Below are 8,457 nucleotides of genomic sequence, written 5' to 3'. Positions count from 1 at the left end.
GCCACCTGAATTCTTATTCTCCCCAATATTATGAGGAAACCAACAGCAACTGAGGCTTCAAGAGCTGATGTATTTTGTTCAAAGTTATATTCAGTCACTATCAGAACCAGCTCTGTTTGATTCTTAAGCTGTGGGTTCTGAAGCTTCTTTCCGCGTTGTTATGGAGAATGGTGAGGGGAGAAGCCCTTCAAAGGGCTACAGATCTTTTTAAGTTCTTATGACCTTGCTTCCAAATTGTTTTATTGCCTCAAAGCTCCACAGTATCATCACTTAACCCTTCCTGCAAGATGTCTTCTCTTCATGATTCAGTCAATAGTGGTGTGCAATATCAATCAACCCTGGCTAAAATAATCAGAAATAAAACATTTGCTAAAAGATGAAAAGGGACTCATAGAACTAAAGCAACAGTTGGTCAGCATGCCTCGAAAAGGACAGAATCTGTGCAAAGCCAGAAAACACCATAGCAAGAGCTGCCGGGCAGGGCTCGGAGCCGCCACTGGAAGGAATCAGCGTCAACTATTTTCAGTTCCTATGTCACCCTCCTTCGAGCCTCACATTCCGATGAGAGTCTGACTGACACCATTTGGATGCCTGTCCAGCTCTTACCCTTGGACAGGACCTGGGGTGGGGGTGGAGGTGTTTGTGATTGACAGGTCACTGAGACTGCTTTCCATAAAAAAAAAAAAGCAGGGGGATTAAAAACCAAGAGGTTTTATGGGTGCTGGGCACACAAACCCAAATATCTGTTGTCATTGCTTTAATGTGTCCATGATCTAAGAAGCCAAGTTTATACTACCAAATGCATTCAAAGGAAGGCACTATAGAGACGATCCTAAAGAAAAGGCCCAAAATATGCAGACCCCTTCATAAATGGAAAAATAAATAAATCTAAAGGAAAAAAAAAAACCTCTCACAGACATCTAGTATTGTCTTAAATTACTTTTTACTGCTCTAGTATTTTAGTGTGTATAAATGCGCAACCAGGTGGGAAATAATCTTGGATTTATAACACATAAAATTTAAAGCCACGATAAATTTTAAGATGCAATTCAAGCTAAGTGACAAAAACTGTCACTCAAATCGCTTGCATAAGCTTGGCATGACAGGTGATGTGGAAGCCGAGGGGCTCCCATCGAGCACGGACAGCAACAGCACAAGTATTGTGGAGCTGGGCTTCACTGTGCCGTTGTGTGCAGTGATGACTCCATTTTCCCACCAGCTTGCCCCATCAATCTACCTGGAGCCTTGCTAATTTCAGGGCCGGGTCATTATTTAGTTTAATTTTGTTTTTTTTTTTTTCTCACCACCTCTCTCCCCTTTTCTTATTAGCCCCTGATAATTAGGATAGTATTACTTGATGTTGAACTGAAAACACAAAAGCAAATCAGGGCCTTAAAAATTCTCGGCAAGACTCAGTTAGGAAATGGTCACTCCGATAGTTTACAACATGCTTACATTCCATTTTTCAGATTGACTTAGAACCATTGGTGCAAATAAGAAACAGTCACAAGGAGGGTTCACCAGTGTGGAGCCTCTTAAGGGGAACCCTTTGAAGGATATTAGAACCATTTAGAATTATACGCGCATAGACACGTGGCTGTTGTAAAAATTCTATGCCCTGGTGTTCTGCATATCATCAGCGACAGAGGAAACACACCTTCTCAGCTCTTGCCAGTCTCTGTTAAATGCTTGAAACCTCCTGATTCTGTGAGTAAATCCATTTGTGTTTTATTTCCACTAACACATTTGTATGTAAAATAACTTCACTGTCAAATGGTATGAAAAACCACATAAATTGACTTCATGGTACATACCCACATTCAAATAACCCTTTCAGTTGTAAGATACGTAATATATAAAGATAGCCAGGCGGTGGTGGCACACACCTTTAATACCAGCACTCGGGAGGCAGAGGCAGGCAGATCTCTGTGAGTTCGAGGCCAGCCTGGTCTACAGAGCTAGTTCCAGGACATGCTCCAAAGCTACAGAGAAACCCTGTCTCAAAAAACAAAAAGAAGAAGAAGAAGAAGAAGAAGAAGAAGAAGAAGAAGAAGAAGAAGAAGAAGAAGAAGAAGAAGAAGAAGGAAGAAGAAGAAGAAAGAAGAAGAAGATAAACACACTAATAACAATCAACACCTAATAATTCTCTAGAGATTCTTATGAGTAAATGCACATTTGGGAGAACTATTGTTTCTTAATTAAAATAGTTCTGAAGGCTTAGGAAAAGTTTTTGCTTTATCTTAAAAAGATGAACTCAACAAAATCATACATTTCATGAATTGACTTTGTAAATTAATTCAAATATTATTCTAAACTATAAGGCTGGGTTAGATAAAGAACTGTAGCATCTAGTAAACCGAGACAGAAAACTTACAATTGAAAAGAAAGACTTTGTTAAAAAAAATAAAAAAAAATACTTTCTTGTATGAAATAAAAGTAGGAATTCTGTAATAAAGTTAAAATTTTCATTTTGTTTCTAGAAGAATATCCACTTTTTTTAGCCAGCATGTTATAGACTAATGGAGGTGCCCATTCATAGTATAACAATAATAACTACTTTAAAAAACTTTTTGTGAATATATATATATATATATAATCATTGAAAATATTTTTCCAAACAGTGTATTCTGATCATGTTTCCCTCCCCCTCCTCTCCTCCATATGCTCCCCACCATCCAATCCATCCAACTCCATGATTTCCTTCTCTCTTTAGAAAACAAACAAGCCAATAAAAACAGAAACAAACCAGAATTAAAAGGTAACAGGTTTCCACAGGGAATTTCTACACATATTTCATTTTGGTTAATTTTCCATCCCACTCCCTCAGCTCCTTGATCCCATTTCCCTGCAATATCTTTAGCCCTCAGGTATTCCTCTTCTTCTCCACCCTCCCCTTAAAGCCTTTTTTCCCCAGTCTCAAATGAGAACTATTTAAATTATCACTGGTAGATTCTTAAGTAAGTCTTGTTTATACAAACAATGGAAAAATGAACACATAATACTATGCTGTGGGATAATGCTCTTGTACACTGTAGAGATGTATTGGCACTGTGAAGTGTCAATAAAACACTAATTGGCCGGAAGCCAGGCAAAAAGCATAGGTGGGGTGACCAGACTAAGAGAATTCTGGCAAGAGGAAAGGCAGAGATGCAGTCACCAGCCAGATGCAGAGAAAGCAAGATGAGAATGCCTCACTATGAAAAGGTACCAAGCCACATGGCTAAACATAGACAAGAATTGTGAGTTAATTTAAGTTGTAAGAGCTAGTTAATAATAAGCCTGAGCTACTAGGCTTCTTTGGGACTGAATGGCTATGGGATCAGGCAGGACAGAAACTTCTGTCTATAGTACTAGGAATGTTTCAGAGAAGAATAGTTCTTATACCATCCTTGAAAAAAAAAAAGCAACCTTAAATATATTCATTCCAATACCAAGATGATTCTGATTGGATGATGTGGTGGTTTGAATAAGAATAGCCCCCACAGGCTCATAGATTTGAATGCTTGGTCATGGGGAATGGCACTGTTTGAAAAGATTGGGTGTGACCTTGGAGGAAGTGTATTACTAGGGGTGGGCTTTGAGGTTTCAGAACTATGTGTCAAGCCCAGAGTCTCCCTTTTCCTGCTGCTTGTGAATCTAAATGTAGATCTCTCTGCGACCACATCTACCTGCAAGCTGCTATGCTCCCCACCATTTTGATAATGAACTTAACCTCTGAAACTGTAAGCAACCCCAAACTAAATACTTTCTTTTATGAGAATTGCTATGGTCATAGTGTCTCTTCACAGCAATAGAATACTGACTAAGAAAGATGAGTGAATGTATTTAGTTCATAAAGGCTGGCTTCACAGAAACCTTTCTGCAATGTTTAGTTTCATCTGAAATAAAATATAATTATCCTTAATTTCCATGGTCATAAATTTAAAGAATTTTTCTTTAATAATAACTCATTTAGAATAAAATGCTCTGTCAACATTTTATATCTCTGTGTGAAAACTCCCAGGAAGTTGGTCATACTGAAATAATATGGAGCTGGGCAAATCTGTTTGCACAGTTTAAAATGAGTTAGTAATTGTGTTATAGCAAAAACTACGTATTTATGCATTGTCTCTCACTTTAAAATGTCATCTTTTGTAGTACCTCATATGAGAAAGATTAGAAAATTTCAAAAATATTATGGCTTGAGCCTTTGTTGGTATTAATTTATGGGTAGAAAGTTCTACAGAATGCCCAGCAGGCCATGGACTTGACTGTCTGAGCGTAGGGAAGCTTATGGGGACCAAGTGATGGGATGAATTAATGCACTTTGAAGCCAACCAGGTTGAGGGCTGAACAGAAGCTTTGTCATTTACTAACTGTGAGATTTTGAGTGTCATCCTTGTCCACACTGACCCTCAACTTCTCTATTAGTAAGTGTTTACCAAACAGGTTATCCAGTTCTTCACAATTTAGGATGAACCATGACCCAATCCAGTCCCTTTGCTCTGAGCAGTATTCCTTGGCACTGTCTGTCTTCCAGCACAAAGAAAGAGAAAACTATGTTCTTCACAGTTTGTGTTTGAGGCTCTTGGGAGTTTCAGCTTCCCGTTTTAGGAACAAGGACTTCCATGGTTGTAGTGTCCAGAACATGCCCGGGCATTAGTGATATAAAAACTTCCTCTGAAGGAAAGACACCAAGGTGCTCTGCTCTCAGAAATGACCCCTGTGTATACAACTAGAGAAAACACCCAGCCCACAGTGCTCCATTCCAGAAAAGGGCCTTTCCTCCGCAGTTCAATACCAAAGGTCTACGGTGACTGGCTTCCTGGTACAAATGGACTATCTTCCTTATAAACAAAAAGTCATGAGCCTGAAAATCATATCTTCTCCAGTTTCAGCTCATCAAGCATCCCATCATGGGGAATGGCACCAGTTCAGACCGCTTGTTACAGTGCACTCAACATTCACTCATTGTCTGTTATAAACCAGGGGTGATGCCAAGTTTAAAAAATTTAACAACTCCAAGAGCAAACAAGCAACCTGTTAGCTGAGGAGTGAGCATGCGTTTCTATCCAGTCACGAGTGCCTGAGAAATTCTAGCAGCAAACTTCCATGGCTACACATCTCCTTGGAAAGTCTGAGAGTCTTGGTTCTAGCAAATCCAAGTCATTCCTAGGAGGCGGATTTAGAACACAGAGAACTGAATGGGAGAGCATTAAAAGGAGAAAATGAAGGGAAATTATGAGGCATTGTTACAATGAAGCCCAGAAGCATAAAGAAGCAGAGAGAAGCCTATCTCTTTGGGATTATACAGAGGGAAGAAACTATTAGGTACACGAGAGGTTGTGTGACAGCCAGGGCTGAATGGAGACAGAGATGTCGTAAGTGGTGAGGAATGTCTTCCAATCGATGCATTATTTCTAAGTGACTTGACTCCTATCTAGAGAGGCTGGGGCTTTATTTTTTTTTCTTTCCTTTTTTTGGTTTTTTTTTTCAAGACAGGTTTTCCCTGTAGTTTCTAGAACCTGTCCTGGAACTAGCTCTTGTAGACCAGGCTGGCCTCGAACTCAGAGATCCGCCTGCCTCTGCCTCCCGAGTGCTGGGATTAAAGGTGTGCGCCACCACTGCCCGGCTCTGGGGCTTTATTTTTAAAGAGTACATGCAACTCTTCTTCTTCCCCTCCCCTTCTCTTTCCTCCTTGAACCATTCCTTCCTCATGCTGGAGGAGAGGCTGCACTTACAAACATTGCTTTGAGCTTCAGGACCTGGACAGAATCACGGCTTACACTGTGTGGTGTTGCAGAGGACTAAATTACACACTTAGCAAGTGTGCCGGTGCAGAAGCCCCTTCTGAGGTCTTTAATGGGTCTACAGATAAAGTTTCTAGATGAAACAGAAAAGAGAGGTGTCAGCATCGAGGTGAATCAGAGTCGTGACAGCCCAAAACAGTGGTTCTCCATGAACACAGTATCCACTGGTAGGGATATCCCGCTGGCATCTAGGAGCAAAGCACTGAAGAGGAAGGAGGCACCCAGTAAGGGACTGTGGAAGCAGTAGAAAGATGTCTTGGTGGAAGGTCAGCCCAGCTAGGAATGTGCGCACCAGGAGGATGGAATATTTCTGTGGAGAAGGGATAGGAAATTGGTTACATGCGGGAAGGTTGGACAAACGATGTAGGCACAAGAGGCAGATGTGCAATGCATGAGAGAGGTACAGATGTGGAAAAAAACAAGTGAGCCTAATAGTGTTGGGTTAGACTCTGAGGAATTGCTATGGAAATCAGAGTTGTCAAAAAGTAGACACAGGTATGATGATTAATGTGATTTATATGCATATATTCATATTGTATATAGAGTATATATATATGCATATACTATACACACACATACATATTGAGAGAGTTCACCAAATTACTAAAGGCAGCCCTACCCCAAAAGCAATGAAGCCTCTTATAGGTCAGGTACTGAATTCTAAAGAAAAGCAGAGAAAGGTGATTGTGGCTGTCAAATGGCAACTAAAGGAACTCACAGTGGTCAATGTTCTGAGCCTTAGCTGCGTCGGTGTCAGTGTCCTGGTTCTGACATTGCAATGTCATTGTGCAAGGTGTTGCCATTGCAGGGAGCTTGGTAACATAGAATCTCCCTATGACTTTTTTACAACCAAATACAAATCAACAATGACTTCAAAAACAATCTCAATTTGAGGGTACTGGGGAAGGAACCAGAGCTCCAAGAAGGCACAGTGGATCCAGAGATGAGGCTGGGAGGAAGGAATCCTTGAAGAAGAGAGGTCCTACCTGAAAGGGTACCACAGCAGGGACAACATAACTATAGAAATAAATAACAGTCATAATAAATTACAGCCCAAGCATGTGACCTTATATTAACACTGATAAAACAACGAATGAATTAGAAATTTAATGAAATGTAGCATATTTGCCTAGCTTCAAAGTCTCAGCCCACAAAATGCTTATTAAATACAGAGAGAAGAGAAGCCTGGGGGCGGGGGCTCTCCATGTTGTATTTGTAGGTTTTCTGTGTTTGTGCTTGGATTCACATCTTACGTAAACATTAATTCTAATGCCAGAATCTATAATCAGGAAAAAGAAAAAAAAGTAGAATTTTCCATTCCTTCCCTTCTGAATTTGCTGATGCTAGCCAACTGTTGGGGGTATACGGGATAACAAAATAAATCATTTCTAACAAAGTTGTTCATGCCATACTTTACTAGGTTTCCAATTCCAGTTTTCTGGGGGCTTTGACTTACAGCCCCTTGTGTAGACTACATAGGACCACTGCAGAAGCGATTGGGAGGCACAGCTTGGCACTTAAGCTATTAGGTTCCCACTTACGGGTATTTGCAGGACCAGCTTACGTGGGCCACTGCATTCTGGTGTCTCGGAGCATTCTATGACTTGCCTCCCTGAGTAGATGCTTGCTTCCCCAGACTCTGCGGGGGACATCGTATTTGGAGCCACTCATCAACAGAACACGTGAGACTGATATATATATATATATATATATATATATATATATATATATATATATGTGCATGGTGGAATATTATCTAGCCGTGAAATCGGAGTTTTCATTTGCAGACACGTGGCTCAGCCTTGAGAGGAGCATGACGCTAAGCAGAAGGAACTCAACACGGAAAGACAAATCCCACAAGTTTCCACTCATCCATGGAGGTTCAGTAAGTTGGCTTCATAGAAGCCGAGAGTAGTAGAGTGACCAGAGTCGGGAGGGAGCGAAGCGGTGAGAGACCCTGAAAGAGATGATCAGGTATGGAAACACACTTAAGCCAGGAGACATCATTTTGATGCTTTACACTACTATAGGGAATTGTAGCTAATCACGATTTAATGTATATTTCAAGATACCAACCAAAGAGGATTTTGAGTGTTCACAGCATACAGTGTGATTGAGAAAGATACCCTGACTACCCTTATTTGTTTGATACATTGCACATTGTATTTATGTATCAAAATATCACCATGTGCTCACACATAAGTACAATTATTATATGTGAATTTCATTTTTAATGCTATTGGAATCATCGCAAAGCCATGCGTGGCTAACACACCCAACCAAGAGTAGTGGCCCACGTCTTTAATACTAGGCCTTAGGTGGCTAAGGCAGGTGAATCTCTGAGTTTGAGGACAACCTGGTTTATCTAGTGAATTCCAGCCAGAGTTACATAGTAAGACCCTGCCTGGGGGTAAGGAGCATGCCCAGTTAGGGTTATGCCAGCTCAAAGAAAGAATTAACTTCCAAATTTTACATAGAGGAGCTATATGACCCAACAACAACTCAGATCTATTATTTGTGTTGCTCTAAGGTAGTTGGCATAAGAACTGTGCAAGACTTTCCTAAGCCCAGTTATCTTGACTCTACCAAGTGCTGGTTTTCAATTATAAGCTCTCCTACCCTGCAGGGCGTCAGGAGCCTCACACTTGTTGTATTAGAAAAGACTATA

This window comes from Arvicola amphibius, chromosome 3 (assembly GCF_903992535.2).
Source record: "Arvicola amphibius chromosome 3, mArvAmp1.2, whole genome shotgun sequence".
In the NCBI taxonomy this organism is placed as follows: domain Eukaryota; kingdom Metazoa; phylum Chordata; class Mammalia; order Rodentia; family Cricetidae; genus Arvicola; species Arvicola amphibius.
The sequence above is the reverse complement of the archived record's forward strand: the minus strand, read 5'-3'. Positions refer to the sequence as shown.